The 25,116-nt window shown below is 35.9% G+C and overlaps 1 protein-coding gene across 17 annotated transcripts in view; it reads left to right on the top strand.

Annotated features, from left to right (window-relative positions):
• Window positions 1-5,978, top strand: part of LOC108035858 (scavenger receptor class B member 1) — a 330,380-nt gene extending 324,402 nt beyond the window's left edge. For 16 of the 17 annotated variants that reach the window (XR_007765604.1, XR_007765603.1, XR_007765602.1 and 13 more), the window contains one exon: window positions 5,826-5,978. The gene's annotated coding sequence lies outside the window, so the exon portion shown is untranslated. The remainder of the gene's footprint in view (window positions 1-5,825) is intronic. The other variant, XR_007765613.1, reaches the window with a different exon arrangement.
• The last annotated feature ends 19,138 nt before the right edge of the window (window positions 5,979-25,116 follow it).

The following is a 25,116-nucleotide window of genomic DNA, read 5'->3' on the forward strand; positions in this document are numbered from 1 at the left end:
ATAAATCAACTCGCCATGCTGCGAAGGGACCCCTACCTCTGACAGATATTTATTTATAAAGTTTATTTATATGTTCATCTACTTTAATATGAATATAAATATAGTGTCATCGCCAGGAGTATAAAAACTTTATTCATCTCCTGGCAGTGAGATCTCGAAGTTCTGGGTGCACATATATATATGTTAACTTCAGCAAGTTCGAAGTTCGTATACCCTTGCAGCTATAAGAAAAAGTCAAAGTTAGTAACACCATATTACATTTTAAAGGATTCAGTGATAAAAAAAAAATGTATTATGTCCCTTACCGTTTTTTTGACAGCTATATGTAAGAATAATTTTTATCAAATTTTATTCGAAATTTTTAAAAATAAAAAAATGATATTCCCATATTATAAAATAATATGTCAGAAAAATAACGACGCTATAATTTGTTTCATATTATTTTCCCACCAATTTTCTAATCGTTCCTATGACAGCTATATGATATAGTATCCGGATTTTGATCAAATTTAATTCTAATTCAGAACTTCTTAAAAAATGTTATTTCCAAGAGTAGGAGGTTATTTCTTAAATAACACCAAAAATATAACTTGTATACCCTTGCAGAGGTTATAATGATTTCAGTCAGAAGTTTGCAACGCAGTGGGAGACGTCTCCGACCCCATAAGGTATATATATTCTTGATCAGATTCTTTACCCATTCACCCAGAAAGTTTTCCAACCCATATTGAAAACAATAATAAAAGCCTATTAACTGATACATACAAATGGGACTGTGATGGCTGCAGCGGCCATTCAACGTACAGGCAAAAATTTGATGACTTTTATGGAAACATTACAGATCCATATTTATTTAATTAATTAGGGCACCATACAGCCTTAAACAGTGCTGAGCGGACCGATAGTTTACGGAAAAACAATAGACCTTCTTCTACTCGATATTGTCGACCCATTAAGATACTTTATGAGTGAATCGATAGACTTAAATTACAGAAAAAGTGAAAATATTAAACGTTAAATATCAAATATTTTACCAACATTAGTAAGTGGCTTTAGAATTGATCACCAATTTTATATGACCATGCTTGATGGCAAAACATTCATTGTCATATCGGAATCTTCTTCGATAACATGCGTAGGCTGTAACGCAACTCCAAGGAATACGACCGATCTTAATTCGTTGAAGGGCTTGTCTATTAATGAAAACCTCTTTGAGTATGGCCTATCAAGTCTTCACGTCTGGTTTTTCGAGTGTGTTTTGCACATTGCATATAGAGTTCCGATACAAAAGTGGCTAGCTTGTGATGTTGACAAGGATGTAGTTGAAGAAAATAAAAGATATATTCACACAAGCTGACGGAATACATGCATTTGGTGGTAGATATACCAATTGCTACTACTGGCAGTACGAACAACGGAAGCACTGCAAGGAGGTTTTTCTCCGCACTGGGACACAGATAGTTGAGGTCCACAGGGCAGTACACATAAATCCCAGGCATATCACCCGACATGTCTGTCAGTTTTGAGCAATAGGGTCCTGCGACGAGAAACCGTGAGCTCAGGGGAAAGTTGTAGAGTCCTAGTGTGCCTTGCTCGATTAAGCAGGTGGCGCAAAAGCGGTCGTTAAATGTTTGGTTAAAGAGCCGTTGTCAAAATAGCCACTAACCGAAACCCCAAGTGACAGAGAACCACACTACCATCTATTGAAGGCGAATAATTGAAGGGGCAAAAGAAGCACAGAGGTTTAGCTAGTCAGGTACAGAACGGCGGTTGTCCACGACCTTAAGAGCCAGATATCACAATACATAGAGCCTCGCAGCTAGCACTGCCAAGAGCAGAGCAGGAGACCAGGCCAGTCAAGCAGAGTTAGTAGCCCAAGAACCCAAAAATTGCTTGCTAAGAAATAAGATAGATACGGAAAAGTAGCCGCCAGTTTTGAACTGGAACCACCTTTGGCCTTCAAAGATCTCCGGCAGAGAGTAGCGTCGTGGTACCGAAGATTATAGGCATAGTTCCTAATCTTACGATCAACCAAGGGCATAGTCTAGTAAGAGTTGAAAGGGAAAAGAAAGGAAAGACAAGTAGAAATTGACCGTAAAGACAGAAACAAATTTGTGAATTTACCATTGCCTAGGGAAAAGAGCCCCTGGAAGATAGGGGCTATCGAATATACAAGAAAATACTGGAAATAATGGCAAATGATAAAAAACGTCACGAGCAGAAAGCTATGCCGACCAGTCGACATTGATATACGATTAAATATAGAACGCGTTATGTAACCGCGCAGAATAACGATATGACAAGAGGAGTTTTGGAGAGTGAGAAGTTGGAAGATGGGAATTTTGGAGCACAGAATAACATTTAGGCAACATTTATCTTTAAAATCGGTTATGTAAGATTAGAAAATTTCTAGGGTATTTCTGGCCTTGCGACGTAATATGATAATTATAATATTAATGTTAATCCCTTCTACTGACATCTCGGAAATTATATAAGCTAGAAGGATGGCAGCGCTACGCCCTTTTTAACACTGAAAAAAAAAAAATTTGTAAAGATTTTTTCAGTGGACATTGAAATGATTTTATTGGTCCATACCTATATAACTATTGGATAACTTACCATCACTATAAATCATACCTTCTAATAAAAAAGCCAGGAATTTAATTTTATTTGAAATCGGGAAAACAATTTAAACGGTATCCACAATTGTCATTAAAATTATCATTGTCAGAGAAAAATCTAATTTTAATGGGGTACTGCATTTCAAGAGCGTGGCTAGGTGGAAAAGCGTTTGAATGCCGCAAGAAGAAGGGAGAAGATAGAAACGACGCAAACCCAATTTATCATACTGGCAAACCTTTGACTGGACGAGAGGGGTCAGGAGTTACTAGCTTCAAGTATGGCAATCCTGGTCATATTGCATCTGGATGTACGAAGGGAACGACTTCGACGCACAAATACAAAAACGAGAAGCGAGTCGACATGAGTCCAGAGTTAAAGCCAACTACTATCATGACGCAAATGGATGAGAGTTTTATCTTCTTCTTCAATTCGAGTGCGGAATGCTCTTTTGTGAAAGAAAAACTCTGAAACAAGCTGTCTGGAAAATGAATTTTTAATGCGGTAGTTCTAAGAGGAATAGTTGATGACATTGTAAAAAGTAACTTACATATATTGACAATTGTAAATATTTCCGAATCTAATGTAGAAGTCCTTTTTCTTGATGAGGATAATTACCATAAGTACGATATTAAAATTGGTCAAGAAAAATGATATGCAAACAAATTCACAATGTATATGAATCAAATTGTCAATGTAGTGAGTAATGAAACCTCAATAAGCATCTTAGAAAATCTGGTTAAAGTAATGTGAAACTAGCTAATAATGATAAGTTAATGTTTAGAAATATTTTAAATGAATTTTCAGGCAGTTTCATAACTGGCATGCCACACCGGCGTATAACTACAGGAGAGTTAGAAGTTCGTCTAATTAAAGACGTCCGTACAGATTAGTTTAGAAGAAAAACTAATATTAAGGGAAAAAATTCAACAAATTATTGACAGAAATGTTATCCGCCCAAGTACTTCTCCATTCGCTAGTCCTTTGCTTTTAATTTAAAAGAAAGATGGCAGTAATAGACGGTGCATTGATTTTCGCGAATTAAATGCGAATAAGGTGTCTGATAAATATCCATTGCCATTAATATCAGATCATATAGATAGATTACGTGGTCCTAAAGACTTTAGGAGATTGGACATGGCCAGCGGATTTTCTCAGATACCAATTCACCTTCATTTACTTTCCATCGAGAAAACAGTTTTCATGACTTCAGAAGGACAATACGAGTTCCTTGCTATGCCATTCGGTTTGATGAACTCTTCGACATTAGTTCAACTTGTATGCCATTTTTTCTTTTTCTTTATAAGATTGAAAATTGTGCTTAAAGCCTTGTCAGATGCCAGATTTTCATTCAACATGCAAATTATTCAAGGCAGGAATAGAGTATCTCGGGTTTTCCCAATTCTAGAAAAAAAAACTTTATCCGCTTTAAGTCTACCTACTACTACTGCCACGCAGTTAATACAATTTAGTTTGTTCCAGTTTGTTCCACGATTCTCTAAAGAGATTCTCTAGTAGATGGTGATACATGGATTTATTTGGAAGCAGTATCATGAAGAAATACGTGAAGTGACCGGTTGCTGATCATATTCAGACGCCACCGCGGATGGCTACAGTGCAATGCTCCTTCACAGAATTGAATATTTCTGCAAGTGTCAAACGGCATCAGAATCAAGATATCATTCATATGAATTAGAGACTTTAGCATCGTTTAATGGTGTAAAACATTTTCATCTGCAATTCCTTAAAAGCGTGTCGCACCAATGCAGAACTGACACCACGTGTATACCGATCACGTGTAAACGATAAATAAAGTAGTTGAGGTTCGCATTGACTTGGCAGTGACAACGGACAATTGGCTAATCCCTGAACAGCAGGGAGACTTAGGTATACTTGATATCATGAATCAAATAAATGGAGGTGAGATGCAACTTGACAGAGCTAAAACTATTAGAGCCGGAATATTGTATCGCGAAATTCAGAGAAGTGATAAGAGTCGTTGCTTACCAGTGAATCCGAGAGCCTTTAGGTGGTCGGTCATTAATCATGTGGACAAGGCTATAAGGCATCTTAGATTGGCAGAAGACTTTAGACAAGGTCTGTGAAAAATACTGGTTTGAAAGTATGTCGAAGTATTTCAAAAAGTTTGTGGAAAATTGTTTAACCTGTAAGCTCTCCAAATCCTCAACAGGCAAGGTATAAATGGAACTGCACCCCATTCCCAAAGTAGAAGTTCCCTGGCATACCGTACATTGATATTAGTGGAAAGCTGAGCGTCAAAATAGACTTGATGGAATATATTATAGTACAAATAAAAACATTTATCAAGTATGTTTTGGTATTTGGAATTTGGATTTTGAAAATTGTATCAAAGCAGTAAAAGGTATTCCTAGTCGTATCATTACAGATCACGGTAGGAGCTTTGCTAAAGGTTGATTTCGTGACTTCTGTTTCTTAAATAAAATTCAGCTGCACTTAATTGCAACATGGGCAAGAAGGGCCGAGAGGAGCGCGTGATGAGCACGTTGAAAGGAATGTTGTTCTTTGCAAGATGCGTTCATGGACATCCAATTATCTATGAATTGTACAAGAAATCGGTTGACTAATTTCAGCCATTTAGATTTTCTAATTGGAAAGCAGGCAAGACCTTTGGGCATATTATCCATAATAGCTGAACCTAAAGTAAGGAAGTTAGGGCTAGAGAATATGTTAAAAATGCAAAATATGATAAAAGTAATATTATGATAAAAGTGATAATAATGTTCTTGCTAAGAAGTGAAGAACGGCATCAAACGAAATCGGATCCCAAGTTCAAGGGACCGTTTGTGGTAATAGAATTGCTCAAAGGTAATCGTTACCCGTTGAAATCATTAACTAGTAAAAGAACATACAAGTATTTGCAAGAGAGTCTGCGAAAATTACCAGATAAACGAATTGCATCTCAGTATGTCGAAGAGAGTGATGGCGTTGAAGATGATGAGTTGAGATCTGCCACCTAAGAGGGGTGCACAGGACACCACACACATACGTTAATATTTTATTTTTATTTAATGAAAGATTGTGGCACTAAAGGTGCATATCGTCGCAAGTGGCGGCAAAAGACTGTACTGTGTAGCCAAACTGTCATTTGAAGACACAATATGTGTATTAGGATTTAACAAAAGGTCATCATTTAAGCAAATGAGTAACTTCCCAATTTTTTTCAGATTAGCCAGATGTGATGCCAAGCCATGCACACGAGGACGTGTGATAGTCAGGATAGCTGTGTCGAGAAAATTAATAATATTAATATTTAATATAAAATAAAATCAATGTAACAGAGCCCTGTCAATAGAAATAAAGAGTTGAGAGAGAGAAGAGTCACATTCTAAGACCGTTTAAGGGTTTAAAGAGCGTGGCTAGTTGGAAACTAACCTTAGCCGAGTGTAGCTCAAGTGTTGGTGCAACAGACTGACAAGGACACGATAGAAGTGTCCAGAGTACAACAGTGTTCAGGATTCATTCTTTCGAAAACCTTCGAATGGGCAACACAAGCAATTGCGACAATCGCGAGAACCCAAATGAAAGCAAAATCGAGACGGATAAATCAACTCGCCATGCTGCGAAGGGACCCCTACCTCTGACAGATATTTATTTATAAAGTTTATTTATATGTTCATCTACTTTAATATGAATATAAATATAGTGTCATCGCCAGGAGTATAAAAACTTTATTCATCTCCTGGCAGTGAGATCTCGAAGTTCTGGGTGCACATATATATATGTTAACTTCAGCAAGTTCGAAGTTCGTATACCCTTGCAGCTATAAGAAAAAGTCAAAGTTAGTAACACCATATTACATTTTAAAGGATTCAGTGATAAAAAAAAAATGTATTATGTCCCTTACCGTTTTTTTGACAGCTATATGTTAGAATAATTTTTATCAAATTTTATTCGAAATTTTTAAAAATAAAAAAATGATATTCCCATATTATAAAATAATATGTCAGAAAAATAACGACGCCATAATTTGTTTCATATTATTTTCCCACCAATTTTCTAATCGTTCCTATGACAGCTATATGATATAGTATCCGGATTTTGATCAAATTTAATTCTAATTCAGAACTTCTTAAAAAATGTTATTTCCAAGAGTAGGAGGTTATATCTTAAATAACACCAAAAATATAACTTGTATACCCTTGCAGAGGTTATAATGATTTCAGTCATAAGTTTGCAACGCAGTGGGAGACGTTTCCGACCCCATAAAGTATATATATTCTTGATCAGAATCATTAGAAGAGTCGATCTAGCCACGCCGTCTGTTCGTCAGTTTCTACGCAAACTTGTCTTTCAGTTTTAAAGCTACTGGGCTGAAACTTTCCCAAAGGTCTTCTTTCTTTTGCAGTTACTATATCAGTCGGAACCAGCCGGATCGGACAACTATATCTTATTGCTCCCATAGGAACTATCCGGGGAAAAATTTAAAAAAAACTATATCTTCGGTGTTTCTTAACATATAACCTTCTAAGCTAGGAAATAACATTTTTTAATAAGTTCTGAATTTCGAATTAAATTTTATCAAAATCGGAAGACTATATCATATAGCTGTCATAGGAACGATCGGTAAATTGGTGCGAAAATAATATATAACAGGTGGGAATTGGGTGTTTGCTGAACACTTGTAATTTTAAAAGTAAAACTAACTATATGTTCCATTTGAAAAGTAACGTATAATTTAATTTGAAAAGTAACGATAGTATTAGCAGCAAAGAGAAAAGAGAAGGATGGCGAGAAGACCAAAAAGACGAAACGACGAGATCAAGAAAATTGAATGAAGGAAGCGAAAGACGACGCATCAAGACGGGAGCAAAGACGTTCGCGATTTATAAAACTTATCAAAAACCTCTAGACATATGTAAACAATTATCTAAACCTTAATTCAATATTATATTAAACTTTAACCAAAACCCCACATTTTGAGGGCTCGACAGTGTAAAAGGACTCGATTTCCGTAATTCGCTAGTGTGTGTGTGTATCGCAAAAGAGAATCGAAACAGACCAAAATTTTTTGTGCAAACTTGGATGGAAAGAAATTAAAAATATTGCTGTGCCAAAATGCCGACACTTGGTGAAATAATAGCCGGAACGCTTAAATCAAGCAGCAAATCGTTGCATTGCACAAGTTTGTGTTCGACAGTGAAGGAGACAGAGACAACCAAAAACTCTCCACTTTTTGCTTTGAGTTTTCGCGATGTTGAAGAGTCGTGTCTTCGATCGTAGCGATGTTTTACCAGTGGAGACCTTGTTGCGCGAATCCGATGAAACGGCATCTCTTATGAGCTAAAGCGACTTACAAAAATTAAAAAGGTATAGCCAAACTTTTTTTCAGCAACGAACGCGGCTGAAACTTATAGGAATCGCTTAAAACGGCTTTGCTTGATAAGTTTCGGTCAAATTTAAGCGCCGCAAGGAGGAAACCGGGTACGAATACTTCTACCGAATGAAGGACATCGACTCGCGTGAGAGTGTCGAAATAGAAGCGCTTGTGCAGTACGTCATCGACGGGATCGACGAACTGTCGGTAAACAAATCAATTTTGTACGGCGCAAGAAATTTAAGTGAGTTCAAAAATAAACTGAAGGATTACCAAACGGAAAGTGATAAACAATAATCAAAGTCAGTTGGCTCAAAAAAAACCAAAGCGGTCTAGTAAAAACCTTCAAAAAAGAGAGCGTTTGTTACAATTGTGGAGGAAAGGGTCATGTTTCTAACGACTGCAACAACAAAAGGAAACGCCCTGAGTGCTTCCAATGCAACGAGTTCGAGCATATTTCAAAAAACTGTGAGAAAAAAGAAAATCCAACTGAAAATAAATCAAATATGAACCGACCGAAGAACGACATTACTAGCAAAGAAGTGGCATTCGATGGCAAAAAATTCGATACAGGCAGCAAGTTTTACATAATACGCGAAGACTTGTACGTCGAGATAAAGAGTGCAATTTTTATAATCGGTTTCGGAAATAGCGACAGCAAAATTCGCCCGATCGGTCAATTCATGCGTTCAATTGAAATCGACGAAAATGAATACTTTCTCAACTTTTACGTGGTGCCAAATAACTGTGTCGATATTAAATTAATAATCGCAGAAGAACTATGCTTACACGCGACATTTTATTCGGTCGCAATGGCTTTAGTGTTCGAAAAGTGCATTCCAACAACGAAGATTCCGAAATGAACTTATTCAAAATCGATGTGGTTTCCGAAACTGATCTAAATATAAACAACGCGGTCAGTGTGGGTGATTAGCTATTAAAAGCGGTTGCGGAGGTTTTTTAGGCGGTTTTAAATGTATTTTATATGAGTAGTTTTTAATTGCAAGCGTATACTCATCCAATAATCAGTGTGTTTGGTATTCCATGGAACCCTCCCGTTTTATTGCATTTCAACTATTTTGACCCCTCGTTATCCTCTGAGAATGAGCAGGAGAAAGTGAACGTGCGTACCCACGAACCCGAATCTCACCCCTACCCTCGAGTCCTTGCTCATGACTGCTTGTGCGCGAAGGTGTGAAATTTTAATTTTGTGAGTTTTGTTCAAAATGTGCAGTTTTTATTTTAGAACAGAGAATAATACCATTGGAAAGGGCTTGAAAAATGCTTTCCAATGATACCAAAGTTTTTTTTTTTTCGTGAGGGGTATACTATTTAGGGTATTGGAGGTCATCGTCGTTTTTTGCCTTTCTCAGTCGAGTAGTGGGAACACCTAGTGTCATATGCTGCCAGCACTGAAAGAGGAAGCTCTTGGTCGTATTCATCTGCGATCCAGCCATACCACGAAGGGAATGGAAACGAGGCGTCGTGGAAGAGGTGTTCACCGGAAAGGATGGAGTACCTCGTCGAGCAGCGGTGCGGACTACCGATCGAGCCAAGACTATGCGTCCCGCTTCGAAGCTAGATGTCCTGGACGTGGTGAATGCGGCTGCTTCACGGGGGTGGGGATGTCGCGGAACGGATTAGGCTATCGATAGTCAGGATTTTTATGAAGTCAGTATTTTATGAAGTCTAGTATTTAGTTTAGGTTATTTGGTCGCACTAAAATTGGATAAGAAGGAACACAATATTTGGCGGCTAAAGCACATCGATTTGCGCCATCACAGAAAGGGGAAGAGAAACTGCGGTATGTAGGATAAGTAATTATGTATCAGGTTAAGAACAATTGTCTTTAGAATAAAACGCTCGTTACACACCACATCACTTCAACAACTGTCCTGAGTGTTATAAGGCATTCCCGTGATCGGCCAAGCGGTGACACTGTCATAGGAACGATAGGATAATTGGTGGGAAATAATGTGAAACAAGTTACAGCTTTGGGGTTTTTGGCATATCATCTTATAATATTTCGAATATAAATTTTTATATTTTTAAGAATTTTGAATTAAATTTGAAAGTGTAAACAAACTTCGGCTTGCCGAAGTTAACTTCCTTGTTTGTTTTTACTTAACATTTTTTGAAGTAAATTCTTATATATATAAAACTATACTTAAACAGCTCACTAATTGTTCTTCTTAGTTTCCTTGGGTGTGGAATGACTTCTTTTTGCCCGATGATCCTGTTGAAATCTTCTTATAGCGAGGGATGGCCCTCATCTCTTCCTTCAATTTATTTCTCGGCTCTTTCTTGTTTTGTTGAATTTGTATTTGATTTTTACTAAATATTTTATTTATCCGTTTGATTTTATAATATCTGTTTATTTTCTTTATTTTCGTTTAATACTTGTTTTTGAGAGTAATAGTTTTTTGAGCAGTCACTGAAGTATTGTTGTACACTATTTATACTCTTAACTATTTTCACGATGTCAACACTTTTTATTATAGCTATAAATTAAGCTAAAAGTTCCTTCTTACAAGTAGCATATAATTGTTCAGTTTTTGTGAGAGTTTTTAATATAAAAGTAGTTGGTTTTCCTTCCTGAGAAAGAACCGCACCAATAGCCAAATCTGACGCATCGGTGGTTAAAGTAAATTTTTTAATTATAATCGGGTTGAACTAACTCTACTTGTGCGATTAAATTATTTTTGAACTCGTTAAAAGCTCTTACAGCTGGCTCATCCCACTGTATAGAAGTTTTGCGGGATGCCTTTTTTGATGCTTTGCCATTTTGGCCTTCTGAATATTTCGTTAACGATTAAGCAATGTTGGCGTAATTTTAAACAAATTTTCTGTAGTATCCTGTAAGGCCAAGGTAGCTTCTAAGCACTCGAATATTTTTAGGGATTGGATATTTTACGATTGTGTAAATTTTTTTGGGATCGGTTTTGATCACATTGTGAGGAACAACGTAACCAAGAAAGTCTGTTTCCAATTTGAAGAACTTTGATTTTTCAATCGAAAATTTAATATTTGCGTTCAGCAAAATGTTAATTATAACAATTAAATCTTTATAATGCTGTTCAATTGTTTATGAGAAAATAATAATGTCATCCATATAGACATGACACGTTATTCCAACTTGTTCTCTTAAAATATCACCCATCGCTCTTTGGAATACTCTTGGGGCGTTTGTTAACACAAATGGCATCCTCAGGAATTCGTATTTTCCATTATTTATTGAGAATGAAGTTTTTTGAATGTCTGTTTCATTCATGACAATTTGGTGGAATCCTGATTCCAAATCAATTGTGGAAAAGTATTTATCCTTCCCGAGGTTTGACAAAATTACGGAAGGGTCCTGCATTGGATATCTATCCGGTATGGTGTTTTCGTTAAGTTTCTTATACTCTCTTACTAGTCTAAGTTTGGGAGTTCCATCTTCGTTAAAACCTTTTTTTGGTACGACTTATACTGGGGAATTATAAGGGCTACTGCTTGGCCTTATAATTTCTTCTTTAAGCATTCTGGCGATTTCAGCATAAGGGTATTGCTGACTATAAATAGCCCTATCATTTTCGGTATTTATTTTACCTCGTGTGTCAGTCCTAAAAGGAATTAATATTTTGTCCTCCAAATCTTTTATTTGATATTCGGAGGAATTCTGTATGTTATTATTTTTTGGTTGTCGGATACTTCTACGACAGCGCGTTCTGGATTTTAGTATCCCAAACTTTCATTTTTGTCGGATATTCCGACAACGGCGCGTTCAGGATTTTTATATCCCAAACTTTTATTTTTGTCGGATAACTCAACGACGGAATGTTCAGGATTTATGTTTCCCGGGATTATGATTTCCCTCTTCTGATTCGGATCTGATTTGAGGGTTTGGATCAAAGTATTTTTTTATTATGAATTCGTTTAACGGAAGAACGGTGTTTTCTTCTGTCAAAGAATATTGGTTTAAAATATTACCGTTATCGTAATTTAATTTTTCCTCCTTTCCATTATACTTTATTACCCCTTTTGCTTTATCAATTACAGCTCGGATTTTTTTTCAAAAGGTTGTAGCCAACAAGTAAATCTGAGTCTAGCCCATCTATTTCATAAAAAGTATACCGCGTATCGAAAATAGTTATCATATGATAAAACTTAATTATTGAATATCCATTCACTGTTGATACTCTTTTATATATTGGTAGTTCATTTCTGTTCTTATAAATTCCTGTTTTAATATAACAAGAAGTTGCCCCTGTATCAATTAATATCTTTAATTTTGTATTTATTTTATTATCCTGTCTTATTATGTAGTTTGGCCTAAAAAATGGTCCTCTTCAATGTTGTTCAACCTCATAGTTTTGTTAGCCGGTTGGTTAACAGTTCCTGTTTGTACTCTTTTATTTTGAGGTTGTTCCTGTTGTGTGTTTTGATTCTTTTAGTTTGATTCCATTTATTTTGATAATTATTATATCCCTGATTATTACTGTTATCGGGTCTATTTAGCATCTGAATTGATTTATCAACATCCACTGGCTCTGGCTTACTTTGTTGTTGTCTATCAGTTCCACTGATTTTGTTGGATATAAAATTGTTTGCGAATTGGGCCCTCAAATTGTTGATTTTAAGTTCTTGTACTATTTCCATTGCGTTCGGTAAATCGGGTGGGTTCATTGAAAATATAGAATCTGAGATATGGCCGTTAAGGCCAGTTATGAACACTCGTAGTGCTGTCTTTCTATGTTTTATTGTCTAGTCTTGTCATTATGGCGTCAAAATTCAATACGGTTCCATTATGAGTCAAAGCATCATTGGCAATGCCTGTAATTTTATTTCGAAGAAGAGAAAGTGCCGAAAAGTATTTTTCACTTCCCCTTTTGTATTGTCCCATTGCTATTGCCGATTCTCTCGGCTTCGCCTTTATATTCTCGAACGGAATTAATGATTTCATAAGAAGTATCGCACCTTACGTTGGGATCAACAGTTTCCACCTTGAATTCCTCAACCTTCTTTATGTTGTGATTTAATTGTGTCTTTAAACTCGCGATTTCATTCCTCAAAGGACTCAATTCATTATTAACTATTTGTGCTATTAAATCGCTTACATTAACCATCTGGCTGCTAGAAGCCACTGCAGGTAAGGGTGGAGTCATGGTTTGAATTTTTTCAAAGTCGTTGATTAAATCTTCCACCTTGTTTGTTATACCCATGCAGAGGGTATCATGATTTCAGTCAGAAGTTTGCAACGCAGTGAAGAAGACGTTTCCGACCCCATAACGTCACAAGACGAGTCGATCCAGCCATGTCCATCTGTCCGTCCGTCTGTCCATCCCTTTCAACGCAAACTAGTCTTTCAGTTTTAAAGCTATCAGGCTGAAACCCAAAAGTCTTCTTTTGATTGCAGGTAGTATACAAGTATATATAAGTCGGAACCAGCCGGATCGGAAAACTATAACTATCGGCGCAAAAACTTAAAAAAAAATATATTTCTTTTGAGTTTTTTAACATATACCTTTCTAAGCTTGAATATAACAATTTTAAATTAGTTTTGAATTTCGAATTAAATTTAATCAAAATCGGACGACTATATCATATAGCTGCAATAGGAACGATCGGAAAATTAATCGGAAAACATGAAATAAAAATTATATCTTTTGTGCTTTTTAACATATAACCTCATAAGCTTGAAAATAACATTTTTTAATAAGATCTGAATTTCGAATTCAATTTTATTAAAATCGGACGACTATATCATATAGCTGTCAAAGGAACGATAGGATAATTGGTGGGAAATAATGTGAAACAAGTTACAGCTTTGGGGTTTCTGACATATTATCTTATAATATTTCGAATATAAATTTTTATATTTTTAAGAATTTTGAATTAAATTTAATAAAATTATTGATTATTTTTTATAACTGAAAGGGTAAACAAACTTCTTGGTAAACAAACTTGGCTTGCCGAAGTTAACTTCCTTGTTTGTTTTTGCTTAACATTTTTTGAAGTAAATTCTTATATATATAAAACTATACTTAAACAGCTCACTAATTGTTCTTCTTAGTTTCCTTGGGTATGGAATGACTTCTTTTTGCCCAATAATCCTGTTTATTTTCTTAATTTTCGTTTAATATTTGTTTTTGAGAGTAATAGTTTTTTGAGCAGTGTGTTTTTTACGGTTACGGTCACTGAAGTATTGTTGTAAACTATTTATATTTTTAACTATTTTCACGATGTCAACACTTTTTATTATAGCTATAAATTAAGCTAAAAGTTCCTTCTTATAAGTAGCATATAATTGTTCAGTTTTTGTGAGAGTTTTTGATATAAAAGTAGTTGGTTTTCCTTCCTGAGAAAGAACCGCACCAATAGCCCAATCTGACGCATCGGTGGTTAAAGTAAATTTTTTAATTATAATCGTGTTGAACTAACTCTACTTGTGCGATTAAATTGTTTTTGAACTCGTAGAAGTTTTGCGGGATGCCTTTTTTGATGCTTTGCCATTTTGGCCTTCTGAATATTTCGTTAACGATTTAGCAATGTTGGCGTAATTTTGAACAAATTTTCTGTAGTATCCTGTAAGGCCAAGGAAGCTTCTAAGCTCTCGAATATTTTTAGGGATTGAATATTTTACGATTGTGGACATTTTTTTGGGATCAGTTTTGATCACATTGTGAGGAACAACGTAACCAAGAAAGTTTGTTTCCAATTTGAAGAACTTTGATTTTTCAATCGAAAATTTAATATTTGTGTTCAGCAAAATATTAATTATAACAATTAAATCTTTATAATGCTGTTCAATTGTTTATGAGAAAATAATAATGTCATCCATATAGACATGACACGTTATTCCAACTTGTTCTCTTAAAATATCACCCATCTCTCTTTGGAATACTCTTGGGGCGTTTGTTAACACAAATGGCATTCTCAGGAATTCGTATTTTCCATTATTTATTGAGAATGAGGTTTTTTGAATGTCTGTTTCATTCATGAGAATTTGGTGGAATCCTGATTCCAAATCAATTGTGGAAAAGTATTTATCCTTCCCGAGGTTTGACAAAATTACGGAAGGGTCCTGCATTGGATATCTATCCGGTATGGTGTTTTCGTTAAGTTTCTTATAATCTATTACTAGTCTAAGTTTGGGAGTTCCATCTTCGTTAAAACCTTTTTTTGGTACGACTTATACTGGGGAATTATAAGGGCTACTGCTTGGCCTTATAATTTCTTCTTTAAGCATTCTGGCGATTTCAGCATAAGGGTATTGCTGACTATAAATAGCCCTATCATTTTCGGTATTTATTTCACCGCGTATGTCAGTCCTAAAAGGAATCTGCATATTTATTTTGGAATGTTCTTTTTTAATAATATTTAATATTTTGTCCTCCAAATCTTTTATTTGATATTCGGATGAATTCTGTATGTTATTATTTTTTGGTTGTCGGATACTTCTACGACAGCGCGTTCTGGATTTTAGTATCCCAAACTTTTATTTTTGTCGCATATTCCGACGACGGCGCGTTCAGGATTTTTATATCCCAAACTTTTATTTTTGTTGGATAACTCAACGACGGAATGTTCAGCATTTATGTTTCCCGGGATTATGATTTCCCTCTTCAGATTCGGATCTGATTTGAGGCTTTTAATCAAAGTATTTTTTTATTATGAATTCGTTTAACGGAAGAACGGTGTTTTCTTCTGTCAAAGAATATTGGTTTAAATTATTACCGTTATCTTAATTTAATTTTTCCTCCTTTCCATTATACTTTATTACCCCTTTTGCTGTATCAATTACAGCTCGGATTTTTTTCAAAAGGTTGTAGCCAACAAGTAAATCTGAGTCTAGCCCATCTATTTCATAAAAAGTATACCGTGTATCGAGAATAGTTATCATATGATAAAACTTAATTATTGAATATCCATTCACTGTTGATACTCTTTTTTATATTGGTAGTTCATTTCTGTTCTTATACATTCCTGTTTTAATATAAGAAGAAGTTGCCCCTGTATCAATTAATATCTTTAATTTTGTATTTATTTTATTATCCTGTCTTATTATGTAGGGTAGCCCTGCTCCTGAGTTTGTCCTAAAAAATGGTCCTCTTCAATGTTGTTCAACCTCATAGTTTTGTTAGCCGGTTGGTTAACAGTTCCTGTTTGTACTCTTTTATTTTGAGGTTGTTCCTGTTGTGTGTTTTGATTCTTTTAGTTTGATTCCATTTATTTTGATAATTATTATATCCCTGATTATTACTGTTATCGGGTCTATTTGGCATCTGAATTGATTTATCAACATCCACTGGCTCTGGCTTACTTTGTTGTTGTCTACCAGTTCCACTGATTTTGTTGGATATAAAATTGTTTGCGAATTAGGCCCTCAAATTGTTGATTTTAAGTTCTTGTACTATTACCATTGCGTTCGGTGGGTTCATTGAAAATATTGAATCTGAGATATGGCCGTTAAGGCCAGCTATGAACACTCGTAGTGCTGTCTTTCTATGTTTTCTTGTCTAGTCTTGTCCTCAAAGCACTTTCCATAAACACTTTTCGGTATAGCCTTGAGCTCTTCGAGCGATGCAGTCTTTATCACTTCAATCGTTGCAAATCTCCGTCCTTTCATAGGTCTCTTTAGTTTTGGGAAAATCCGGTGAATGTGGTGGCTGAGGCATTATTGTGGTGTTGTTTTTGGCCAAAAAATCTCTCACAAGCAGAGATGAGTGAGCAGGAGCATTATCGTGATGCAAAAGCCACGAATTGTTTTTCCACAATTCTGGACGTTTCTTTCGTATTTCTTCTCACAAGCGGCGCATAACTTCCAGATAATACTGTTTATTGACCGTACGACCATATGGTAAGAACTCCTGATGCACCACGCCATGGTAATCGAAGAATACAGTGATAAAAACTTGACATTTGATCGAACTTGGCGTGGTTTTTTCGGTCTTGGCTCAGCTGGGCTCTTCCATTGTGACGATTGGGCTTTGGTTTCGATATCATAATCATATACACATACACATTTGTCACCAGTTATGACCCTTTTGAGTAAATCTGGGTCGTCGTTGACGTCATCCAACAGCTCTTGAGCGATACTCATGCGACGGTTCTTTTGGTCAAAATTCAGCAATTTTGGAATAAACTTCGCTGACACACAACTCATGCCCAAAACGTTTGAAAAAATTTCATGGCACGAGCCAAGCGATATACCGACATCTTCAGCAACTTCTCTATTATTATCTATTCGACGATTTTCCAAAACAATTTTCTTCACTGCTTGAATCCTTTGATCCATATTTTTCGGTAGCAAAAAATCGCTGAGCACGCAAAACAACTTGTTACCTTTACGCCTCTCACAACTAAACAACATAAACATAAATTCAGTTGAAATTCGGTACAGATGTTAGGGAAGAGTGTACCAACATAACAAAACAAAAAAATCGATCGATCGATGTTGCCCGCGAAATTTGAAAAGTCACCTTACTTTTTGAACACACCTCGTACATATTTTTTTGACATATTATCTTATAATTTTGGGAATATAATTTTTTTATATTTTTATGAATTTCAAATTTAATGTAATAAAAGTCGGACTACTCTAACATATATATGTCAAAAAATGGTCTAAAAAGAAGAATGAATTAATTATTTTTTTAATATCACTGAGGTCAGCAACCATACATTAAAATTTTACAGAGTGTTACTAAATTAGTTTATTTTTTATATCTGCAAGGGAAAGCCGAAGTTAATATTTACATATTTGATATAAGGCTTAAACATTTTTTCTATTTAAATCAAATATTTTTTTATTTAGTATGACTGCGTAGAGGAGTCAATAAAATCAAATATAAAAATATTTGATTTCATTTCGAGTCTTTTTTTACATGTGGACTTCGATTTTTTAATTCGTTTTGAATTTCGAATTAAATTTTATCAAAATTGGATGACTATATCATATAGCTGTCATAGGAACAATTGGAAAATTAGTGGTAAAAAATACGAAAAAATTATGTCTTCGGTGTTTTTTAACATATAACCTCCTACGCTCCTATCAAAATCGGAGTACTATATCATATAGCTGCCATAAAAACAATCGAAAAATTGTCCGAAAATATGAAAAAATTATATCTTTGGTGTTTTTTTAGTATTTAACCATCTAAGCTTGGAAGTAACATTTTTTATTTAGTTCTGCATTTTGAATTTAATTGTATTAAAATCGGACTTCTATATCATATAGCTGTCATAGGAACGATAGGAAAATTGGTGCGAAAATAATATGAAACAAATTAAAGCTTTTGGCCTCTTTGACATATTATCTTATTTTGAATTTCAATTAAATAAAAATCGGACAACTCTAACATATAGATGTCAAAAACAATGGTCTGAAAAAAAGAATAAAATAATTTTTTTTTTAATTACTGAAGTCAGCAATAAACCTTAAAAATTTCACATGGTGTTACTAAAGTTGATTATTTCTTATAACTGCAAGGGTATACAAACTTCGGTTTGCCGAAGTAAACTTCCTTTCTTATTTTTTGAATAATTTTATAAATATATTTTATCAAATATGTTAAAAAAGTACATGTCGGAGCCAAGGGTATGTTGGTCGGCGGCAAGGGAATGTTATCAATGTTGATGCTTTTGATGTTTGACACAGCAGCACAGCGAGTTCCGATCGGTTCCAATACCCAAGCTCAATTAATTATTGCATACGCGCTCACGTCATAAACTCACTCAAGTCGAACGTATACAGCCATCTCTGTCTTACTCAAGACTCTTGGTATCTTACCATCGAACCTCACTCAGCAGCAGAGCGTCTCTGCCTCTGCTGCCGTGCTTTCGCTCAGTATCAACGGGTGAAGCAGAAGCAGGGAATTCCCCGAATTCCCAATTACCAGAATCACACTGCGACACGGCCTTCCTGACCTATCACACGTCCTCGTGTGCTACATCCACCACCCATGTCCAAGTCACATACCAGACTCTTTTAATTATGGTATCTCTTGGTTTTAATAACTTTATTTTCTCTTACAATTTACAAACTTACAGAGCCGCTACCACAAACATTAACTGACAATTTTTCTTATCTAGGAAAGACAATTTCCTTTTGTTTACTAACATTATACATTTTCGACTTCTTGATCTTATTCATATCATTTAATTCTAATCAGAATTTTCCAATAATTCAGATTTTACAAAACTTAGATTTGTCTCTTGATTTCTCAATTTAATTTGGTGTACACACCTACACCCAATCACCTTAACCCCCGACATAACACTTCTCATCCCTGTGAGACAGCTGTTATGGTGCGGTCTTCAATTCCCCTCTTGGGACACAGGCGCACGTTTACTAACGCCGTCTATTAGTTCGCTCCCCTCCTGGGAATCGCCATCACTTAGGCCATCGAATTCTTCGTTTAATTCGTTAATTATTTGTCTGTTTGGTAGGGCTCTTAGCCATTCATGCGAATATTTATACGTTCGCTTATTTACTAAAGATTTTAGTTCATATCGATCGCCGCCTAAGACTTTGATCACCTCAAATGGACCTTTAAATTTGGGGTCCAGCTTTGTCTGATGCCGTTCTTCGTTTTTCAACAAAACTTGATCACCTAGGTTATGTTTCACAATATTTGCCTTATTTTTGTCAAATCTTTGTTTGTCATATCTTGCATTATTTTCCATGTTTTCCTTGGCTTGAATTCTAATCTGTTCTCTATCTACATCATTGTCTTATTCGTTTATTGACAATAAACCAAAAGGCCTAGCTTCTTTTCCTATTAATAGCTCTAAAGCGCTAAACTTGGTGACTCGATTTGCAGTACAATTCATGGCCAGTTGTACTTCAGCCAATGCCTCCTGCCATGATCTTTGACTCGTTTCAACTGCTGTCAACATTGTTTTGAAGGTGCTCATCACGCGTTCAACCTGTCCATTTGCCCTACTAGCTCCGGTAGCGATCAAATGCAGCTGAATCTTTTGAGCGGAACAGAAATTGCGAAAGCCTGAGCTAGCAAAACAACGACCTTGATCCGCTTTTTTTCTAGTTGGCAATCCAAATAGCGCCACAACCGATTTCACAGCTTTAATACAGCTTTCGGTGTCTATATTCAGTGTGTGGTAAAAATAAACAAACTTGGTGAATGCGTCTATTAGAACAATAACGTTTTCCTTCAAGTCGTTTTTGCCACTCATTTTACCCGTTATATCGATGTGCACTGTATGCCATGGTATCTCTATCTTAGGAATTGGATGCAATTCTGCCTGGACCTTTCCATTTAGGGGTTTTGCTAGCTTGCACGTGATACAATTTTCCACAAATCTACGTACATACTTGGTCATGTTCTCGAACCAGTAACATCCATATGCTTTATCTAATGTTTTTTCCCATCCCAAATGCATAACAGATTCGTGTACGTGGTTGATCACTGCCCACCTAAACGCCCTTGGAATTACTGGCAAGCACCTTGTTTTACCATTCCTTTGTATTTTTCTATGCAATATACCCTTTCTTAATTCAAACGTTTTATTTAAATTTTCCGGTAACTCGTTATTGCGTAACTTGGATGAAATATTGATTATTTCAGGATCGCGCTGCTGTTCGGACACCAACCAATTGTCGGTCACTTCAGTAAGATTAATACGCTTCTCAATTATTTTATCCACACACTTATTTCCTTCTGACAATGGATTTCGGGAAAGGAAATCAACATGCGCCATCCGCTCCCCTTTTCTATATTCAATATCGAAATTAAATGACTGTAAAAACCCCCACCATCTATGCACTCTTGGTGTTAATTCCATTTTAGTGCGATTGGCCTTTAAAGAGTTACAATCAGTGTAAACGACGAATTTACGACCTTGTAAATAATGCCTAAAATACTTCGTAGCATTGACAACTGCTAAAGTCTCTACTTCGTACGAGTGGTATTTTGCTTCTGTTGGAGAAGTACATTTGCTATAATACTCCACTACATAGAATTTTTTTTCGATTTTATGTAACAATATCGCCCCGTAACCAATGGAGCTGGCATCTGTATGCAATTCTATTGGATATTGTGGATCAAATATAGTTAATACTGGGGCCTGTATCAATACACCTATTATTTTCAAACGTATTTGTTCATGTTTTGACAACCAGACAAAATTAGCATTGTTCTTTGAAGTAAGCGTATACAATGGTTTTAATGTTTCGGAAAATTTTGGAATGAATTGTCGGAAGTAAGAAGCTAAACCAATGAACTGTCGTAATTGAGTAACAGTTTCCGGAGGTGGCAGCCCTTTCAATGCCTGGATCTTTCGTGCATTTGGCCGAATTTCTCCATTCGTTATTTCAAACCCAAGGTACTGGATTTTAAAGTTAAGAAACGAACATTTCGTTATATTAAATGAAAATCCGGCTTTGCTTAAGGTGTCCAACACTATCTCAAGTCGTTCTAACGCTTGATCTTTTGTTTTAGCTACTACCATAACATCGTCAATGTAAACAATTGCGAATGTGTATGCCAAGGACCCAAGGCTTTTATTATTGCACGCTGAAACACAGAAGGTGCATTTTTCAGACCAAAGGGCACGGTTAAGAATTCGTACTGTCCATCGGGTGTAACGAAGGCCGTTCGCTCAATTGAGTCTGGGTGTACAGGGATTTGGTAAAATCCACTTGCCATATCTATACACGAAAAGTACCTAGCACCACGAAGACGAGCTATTTAATCCGAAATAAGAGGCAAAGGATATTTATCGGCAATTGTATTGTCGTTTAAAACGCGGTAATCTACACAAAGACGATCTGTGCCATTTATCTTCTTAACCAGCATCATGGGACTAGCGAATGGTGAACAGCTGGGACGAATAATTTTTGATGTAAGCAATTCTTCAATTTTGCACCGAACGTGCTTCCTCTCATCTTCGCTAAGCCTAAAGGGTCGGCGATGCACAGTCTTTTGTGGATCTTTTAGCCTAATTTCTAATTGACCTGAGTCACGCGAGTCATTGGAATTCCGTCAATAAACCTATCAGAGTGACATCTCAACATATTGTCTTATCAGAATCGTTTAAATTGGTACCAGAATTTATGATTTCTTCATACTTCACTAGACTCAGAACATTTACTCTTTTTGTCTTATAAAAGCAAAATTTATCTGTATCAATTGATACACCAAAGCCCAGGCTTAAAACTTCACGGCCAATCAACACGTCATGCTTCAAATATTTGTCCATAACTACATGTAATAAAACTTCAAAACAATATTGTTCAATATTAATATTACTCAGAACTTGCGATGTGCTACAAATTGAATCGTTACTTATGCCATTTAGAGTTACAATATTGTGAAATCGTTTTCCCGCGAATTTATCCGCAACGCTCTCCTTGACCAGTGAACATTCGGCTCCCGAATCGAAACAATATGGAATAGACTCACCAGATAAGGTAATTGTTCCACTTGGTGAAGCTACTGTACAAACGTCAACTCGCTTCTCTAGCTCTTGCTGTTTCCACCAGTACGATTTTTGGGGCATACAGAAGCCACATGTCCCTTTTCACCGCACATTTAATTTTTGATCGATCCTTCAATTCTGCCGTGCTGCTCACGCTATAACTCCTTTCTGTTGGGGCTGATGTTTTCTCCATTCGAGAGCGGCATTCTGCATATTTGTGGCCAACTTTTCCACAAAAATGGCACTTAACCTGCGACTGCATCCTTGTTTTCTTCTTATCCGGACCCGTCGAATATCCGTCCTCCTCGTTGTTGCGCTTCTTGAAAGCATAAGCCTGTAGCTGCTGCTGCAGCTCATTACGAGTCGTCACATTCGTTGTAAACAGCCAACGCAACAAATTATTATCAATTTGAGCCATGTGAGCCAACGCTACTGATACCGCAATCTCCTCCAAATTCTTTGCCTTCCATTTAGAGAGCAATTAGGTGACAATGCGACTGCCGTACTCAGCAAAACTCTCTCCAGTTTTGGGGCGTCCATTCAAAACGTTCATCAGTATGGCAGAAGTTGTCTCGATTCCCACAAAACGTTGGATGAAGAGTTCCTTAAACTGCGGCCATGTGATGCCAGCGAAACATATTTGGGACAGCCATTGCGATGCACTGCCTTCTAATGCTTTGCTTAATGCAATCACAAGCGCACTGCCTTCGAGAGCATTATCCGCAAAAATTAAGTCCACTGTAGTACACCAAGCCGATGCATTTGCTCCAGCGGTGTCAGGGCAAAACTTAGGTAGAGTGACATGGAGTGCTCTCCCGTCTATTGCCTGTGCTCTTGGTGCCTGCATGGATTTTATTATTTCCATTAAATTGCGATTTTGCTCTTCCAAGGCTGCCCTATATACGCTAGAGCTGTCCTCTTTTGGCGGACCCAATCCCACTTCTGATGTCGGAGCCAAGGGTATGTTGGTCGGCGGCAAGGGTATGTTATCCATGTTGATGCTTTTGATGTTTGACACAGCAGCACAGCGAGTTCCGATCGGTTCCCATACCCAAGCTCAATTAATTATTGCATACGCGCTCACTTCATAAACTCACTCAAGTCGAGCGTATACAGCCATCTCTGTCTTACTCAAGACTCTTGGTATTTTACCATCGAACCTCACTCAGCAGCAGAGCGTCTCTGCCTCTGCTGCCGTGCTTTCGCACAGTATCAACGGGTAAAGCAGAATCAGGGAATTCCCCGGATTCCCAATTACCAGAATCACACTGCGACATACACAATAATTAAATTAAATATTTTGCATAGTAAAAAGTCTAATATATACATATTTCTTTTAAATATTTTAATATTTACATTCAGTAAATGGAATATTTCATTTGAATGGTTTTTATAGTTAAAATTATTATAGCCCGCATTAAAATTCAACATATTTTTATTTGGATTAAATACTTTTAATATTTAAAACAGACTAAGATGAACATTAATATAAATACAAATTGTATTTAAATAAAATATAATACCGGATTTGAATATAACCTGGTTTAAATACAATTATTGCGCATATTCAATTTAAACCGATCTGTAGCTTAAAACAAGCCTTAGGGTTTAAGGATGGCTTAATGATGGTCAGCACTATTCAATTCATTCTGAAATAACATATCAAAATTACAAATTTGTTTTATGTACATATGTAGTATGATATATTCCAAAATAACAGGTTTCAGAGGATTGAAGAGAAAATAAATAAAGTCAATACTTAACATATATTTTTTTTAACTTCTGAATTTATATAACTTTAAAAAAATGTCCAACTTCCGACACACGTGTTTACATACTTGTCCAATACTATACGTAAAAAAAAATGTTCCAAGAAATGTGAACAAATATTTTTTGCGAATACAAATATAAATTAGTAAATAACCTAAACGGGGAAAAACGCGTAAAAAAGAAAAACAAATATATAAAATTCGTATACGCAGCACAATGCAACGGCGGCAAAGCGCCTTTTTAGTGTTTTGCTTCTCGCGCATTCTACTCAATTTTTCCAGTTTTCGCTGGTTTTCACTAATTTCCTTTTCTATTCTTCATTTCATTTGCGTATTTTTGATCCGATTTGTTAACTGCGTTAAATGTATTTACTTATGTATTACGAAATAAGAACGCGCACAGCAGAGAATAAATAGAAAATGGGAAAATGCGACATAAAAAAAACGTGGACATGCACATGCCTTAATATTAAGGTATTATTGTCCTATTAATTTGATTTACTCACCTTCTTGCTTACCTTTTTCAATTTTTTATTACACTTGAACCGGTACAAAGCGGAGTGTAAAAATATTTCGTGTATACGTACATACATACATATGCATGTGTGCAAAAAGGACGGACAAATTCTGTCGGAAAATATTTATAAAAAATTCCTGAAGAGCAAGAATGTATGTCAAATTAGTAATACTTATTTAGAGACATATTATTATATAAACATAACATTTATTTTATTGCCAAAACATCGGAACACCAGAAATATAAATGTTCATATGAACATACATATTTTTTTGACTACCAATGTAAAAATAAGAATGGAAGAAGCAGACGCGCATTTGCCGCTTAACTTTTTTACATTTCTATCGAACGTATGTACATTGTTTAGTTTTTGGTTGCGTCCCAGCGTTCACAGTGCACGCAAATTTTTTGTTTGGCTAAGCATATTTTTGTAC

Source organism: Drosophila biarmipes, unplaced genomic scaffold, assembly GCF_025231255.1.
Source record: "Drosophila biarmipes strain raj3 unplaced genomic scaffold, RU_DBia_V1.1 ptg000019l, whole genome shotgun sequence".
Taxonomy (NCBI): domain Eukaryota; kingdom Metazoa; phylum Arthropoda; class Insecta; order Diptera; family Drosophilidae; genus Drosophila; species Drosophila biarmipes.